The sequence below is a fragment of the Halyomorpha halys genome, unplaced genomic scaffold (genome assembly GCF_000696795.3).
Source record: "Halyomorpha halys isolate HHAL.00 unplaced genomic scaffold, Hhal_1.1 Scaffold318.1, whole genome shotgun sequence".
NCBI classification, from domain to species: domain Eukaryota; kingdom Metazoa; phylum Arthropoda; class Insecta; order Hemiptera; family Pentatomidae; genus Halyomorpha; species Halyomorpha halys.
In genome coordinates this window covers 127,084-132,727 of record NW_027105968.1, presented here as the reverse complement: position 1 = coordinate 132,727, position 5,644 = coordinate 127,084, and the positions used below count along the sequence as shown (strand labels likewise).

The window sequence follows — 5,644 nt, the reverse complement described above, 5'->3', positions numbered from 1 at the left end:
ATTTGTGACAAAGTAAGGAGCATTGAGGATTTTACGAAGGATTTTGGATTGTAAGGATTGAATACGAGAGGAATTCGAAGGTTTAGTGGAGCCCATTTCCCCCATGTCACTATTAAGTTTTTCATTTCTCTCCATTGCGGTGAATTTTATAATTAGCTAAAATTACTAGAACATATACACATTCTTGAATTCACTTCTGATAATTTAAATTTAGTATATATATAATACATCTTAAAATTGAATAATTATGTCCATAAAACTGTGAGAATTAAACATTTAATGATGATCTTCGTCAAGTATGGCTTCATACCGTGAAGTTCATATCCACTTAGCAGAAAACGATTTGCAAAAACCATTGAAAAAGAATCTGCTTAAATTAAGACATCAGTGAATTCAACCAAGGCAGATCCGTGACCAAGATAATCTCTAACAATTGCCGAATACCATTGCTCAAATTAATGAGGGTTCCTTTATTTGATGAAACACCTATCAATTCTACTAATATGAAAAGTGAATCTATCTGAGCTTAATACTTTACAATATTTCTTTCTCTCTTTTTATCTTCTTAATTTATTTTAATAATATATTAACAATTTTTATATATTAACAAATATATATCCAAGCAAATAAAGTTACCCTTTTATTATATGTAGCAATTAGTAGCACCATTTTGTTTATTACAGAGTGGAGAGGGACGCTCTGCTGGCTATTAATTTAATAATTTACTGGATTCAGATTAACTTTATACTTACAATATTATATTCAAACAGTGCTCTCATTTGTTGTAATTAGTTTGACATTATGAGTGATATTTTATTTCTCCAATTTTTTTTTATCTCACTGGCTGTCACGGATGCGGTCCGACATTGAATTTGTTTATGTATCCTTGTGTCGTGCACACATTGAATAAGTTTTCAAGTACACATTAGTAACTTACTAACTTTCGGCATTTCTGTAAAGAACAAAAGGATTAATCACAACAAAAAATTAAGTTCAACCGTACAACACAATTGCTTTACGATTTTTTAACTTCTTTCTACATATTTGCCAAGAGCTTCTGTACAAACATATTTTCGTGAAATATTTGTGATATTCGATTTAATACCTTTAATATGCTTGACGGTCTTCCCCGCCATTACAATACTTCCCCTCCGTTTTCGAAGTAAGAATTTTTGAGGTATTAATTCGCAAATCAAACATATTTCATGAAAATACGCTTACAGACCAACTCTTGTTGTTGTGAACAAATAGTGCTTTGAAAAATCTTTTTAGGATCATTTTGATCTTATATCAATCTGTTTTCCGGGAAAACCTATTTTTTTATGTTTTTAGTTTTAATGAAAAATTTATTGTTGGTAACGACGATAAAAAGACACATTTTACGATTTTAAACGTCAACTGATTGCAATTATCCAACACTAACAGATTTCGCCTTTTTATGCGTCCATAGGTATTAATTTGATTTTTTTCAAAAAACTAATATTTTTCACATTTTAAATATAAATAAAACACTTTTCGGCCGCTTTATGATTTTTTTTTCTACCTAGTTGCCAACACACCGATTTTTTTTTTTTTTTTTTTTCGAAAAATCGTTCCACCAACATTTCTCTTCATTGCCCTTTGACAGTGATCAGAAATAAACCGCGGATCTTTGATGATATTTGAAACATTTAAAAATAATTTGGATATTCCTTGTACTAAACATTTACGTGAGTATCGAATTACCAAGTTGTAATACTGCAAATTATTTTTTTTTTGTTTATGATTTAAAATTTGTCCATGTGAAAAGGGAAAATCATGCGATGTCCAACAATCAATGACCTCTATAAGACGGGAAATTTACATTAATTATAGTTGTTATATATATAGTTATATATATAGTTGACCGTAAAAATTGATATATAGAAGATGGTCAGGGTTGCGGTCAAAAGAGAAACAAAAATAGTTTACAACTATTTATTTTCCTGTATAGGAAGATGGTCAGGGTTGCGGTCAAAGGAGAAACAAAAATAGTTTACAACTATTTATTTTCCGACGTTTTGCCCCACTTTGTAGGGCTTCATCAGGGCTGAAAAGATACAATGATAAGAGTAAAAATACAAAGATAAGATATAATGATAAGAATAAAAATGGCAAGAGTAAAATGTTTTATAAAAATACGTAAAATATACAGTTGAAAAATACAGGAGATGTACATAAAACAAAAACAATACGGAAAAAAAAATATATAGAGAGATTAAATAAACGTCATGAAAAAATAATAATTATACATAAATAAGTAATAATAAAGATATAATATGATATAATGTAAGATATATTTTTGTATCTTTTTAGCCCTGATGAAGCCCTGCAAAGTGGGACGAAACGTGGGAAAATAAATAGTTGTAAACTATTTTTGTTTCTCCTTTGACAGCAACCCTGACCATCTTTCTATATATACACTAATTATTGTTTGATATCTAACTATTGATGAAACTTTAGGTTTGAAGCGGTCGGTCGTTAAACACCGTAACTGACAAAATAAAAACTTTTATAATGTTAAAATATTAGTTAATTAGCAATGTTCTACATTCAACCAGGAATCACTTACCATGACTTAATATTAACCTTATTCTCTTTAGAAAACAAATTTCCTTATTTTATATTAGCCTTAAACAACCCGGTGAAACTGAAAACTTTAATTTTACGACTGAACGCTTGATTTTTTTTTTACTTGGAGAACACCTGTTTTTCTATAATGAGGTGTTGATATTAGACCGCAGAATATTATATTTTATCTTATAATATGTGGAGAAGATAGGCTGAGGAGGAGAGAGGGAGGGGGTGATCAACAAATAAACAAAAACTATTTATTCATGCCGAAGTTTCGACCTGAATTTCAGGCATTCATCTCGGCTAAAAAAAGAAAGAGATAACGACCATCATTTAGAGAAAAATAACAAATAAAATAAAATAATAAACAAACAAATTTCTAAATATATATAACAAAGAATTAAATAGAAAATAGTTGATTAATAACAATAGGAGTAGACTGTAGTAGATTGATAACAATATAACATAAAATATAATATTATGCATGTAAGAAGATATTTATAAGATAAGGTCTTCTTACTTTTATAATATTATATTTTATCGGAAGATTATTGATTGACCATGTGTATAGATGAATGGAATATGGTCCGGGTGCGGTAAAAAAAAACTCAAATAGTAGTAGTATCTATCTCTTACTATTCCCCGATTCATTTACTATTTACAACCTTTAATTTTTCTTATTATATCTTACTTTATTACATTTTATACCCCTGTTATTTTACACTTATGTTTTTTCTTTTTTTTCCTTTTTGTAACTATAGTGTTTGTATCTTTTTTAGCCCTGACGAAGCCCTGCAACGTGGGGCGAAACGTTGGCTCAATAAAATAGTATAATTATCTACTATTTGAGTTTTTTTTTACCGCACCCAGACCATATTCCACTCAATTATATTTTATCTTATATTGTTATACTGTTATCTACTGTCTACTTCTATTGTCATTAATAAACTATTTTCTATTTAATTCATTGTTATATACATTTAAAAATTTGTGTTTTTATTATTTTATTTTATTTTTTATGTTTCTCTAAATGTGATTGTTATCTCTTTCTTTTTTTAGCCCAGATGAATGCCTGAAATTCAGGTCGAAATGTTGGCATGAATAAATAGTTTTTGTTTATATGTGCTTATTAGCAGACCGCAAGCCTATTTTCCACAGCTATTTTTTACTATGTTCTTCAATTATATACATTAATTTTAATATTACTGAAACACTTAACAAAACATACAGATATTGGAATGGTTAATGTTTATATTGAATAAATATTACAATAACATAACATATATATAGTGTTGCTTAGCTTTTTTAAAATTTGGTATCTTATTTTATTAAATAACTAACATCAATAGATTGCGGTCTCGTTTAAAGTAACTTTTATCTGATTGGAAAGTTGATATTTCAACTTATTCAATTAACTTAAGTAAACTAGCAGGAATCGACATCACTTTCTATTGTTAACAAGCTTACATACTCTTCATTGTTAATTGAACTGTGGTTTGAGCAGTCTAATCAATCAGTCCTTAATTAATGTTACGGTGCAGTGGGAAAAAAATGAACTTCCTATCCAACGGGATTCAGAGAATAAGTTTATTATTCTTTCATAATATTTAATATATATTTGTTTACTGTAAACATTAAACCATTTGTTGTTAAATTAGTGTAATTTTGGTTATTTGTCAAAACAAGAATTTGTTTGTGAATCAAGATCACTAACAGGTGGTCAATAGAATGTTAGATACTAAATTCACATAAAAAAATTAGAAAAAGTAAGAAGTACTATTACTTGACCAACGGTTGTACAAGGAGGTTATTTGGTCAAAATCACGCTCGTCCACCAGATTTTTATTCAATTAAAGGTAACTAATTTTAAGAGGCTGGGTGGAACACAAGAGGTCTCCAGAATCCACAAGAGTTGACTCACGGCTACAGTGTAACTTTATTTTTATTTATTTATTTATCACCCTACCCTGCCTATCAGACAATACGGGTATGCGCAGCAGTGAGTACTTACTCTTGCTACAAAATAAATCTTGCTATTCCACTGAGGCCTTACTGGTGTAGCATGGCTACAGTGTAACAGAAAACAATTTTCTGCCCAGCCAGATTCGAGCTCAGGTCCTTAAACTAGTAGCCACGCACTCTACCCCGTGGCTACCGCGCTCACATTAAATTTTTATTATTATCAATTCGCTATTTACTTACATAAAGAAAATTTGTACTAAAAATGTATTAAATTCGAAGTATCGTATAAAAATCAACAATAATGCAATCATACAACTAACTTACCTGATTATGATTTTTATTTATTTATATTAATTTTGTTTTATAAATAATTTCCAATATTACTACTGCCATCTCAATTTCCATTATTAACTGATTTTAGTAGGAAGGAATATCAATTTTTTTTTTAAATCAAAATCACAAAGAAATTTAACCTTGCCTTGCTTTCACTCTCTGGATAGGCATGATTTAATAGGATACAATAATCAAAATCCTTGGATCCGATCCTAATCAAGCTCCATTCATCAAAGGATGGATGTGATTAGCCTTTATGTTATTATCAAATTATAGGACGAATTATTACTAGTTTATATATATAAATGATTGGCTGTATTATTTCAAATTATAATGAAGATTGTCAGGAGTACAGTAAAAAAATGGTTGTTAACTATTTTTTGTTTTCTTTTGATAATTTAATACTAGTTTACTTTTAATGTTATTTATTACTGGCTGCCCTATAGTTTCATTTAATGATGTTACTCTTACCCCTGTCAAACAGATCCGCTACCTTGGACTACATTTTGACAAGAGATTAACCTGGAATCCTCACACCAAACTGAAAAGACAGGAAATTGCACGTTGATTTCGAATATTACAGCACTTACTAGACAAACGATCTAACCTTCCAACTCATTACAAAAGACTGATCTACATGATTGTAATAAGATCAATCTGGACATATGGAGTTGAGCTTTGAGGCTCCACTAAATCCTCGAATTTCTTTGTATTCAATCCATACAATCCAAAATCCTTCGTAAAATCCTCAATGCTC

General features: G+C 29.4%; 1 long non-coding RNA gene across 1 annotated transcript in view; it reads right to left on the bottom strand.

The window, feature by feature from the left end:
* Positions 1-756: 756 nt before the first annotated feature.
* The window catches only part of LOC106681200 (uncharacterized), a 57,469-nt gene continuing 52,581 nt past the window's right edge, over positions 757-5,644 (bottom strand). The window contains exon 3 of the long non-coding RNA XR_001343205.2: positions 757-952. This is a non-coding gene — a long non-coding RNA (uncharacterized lncRNA). The remainder of the gene's footprint in view (positions 953-5,644) is intronic.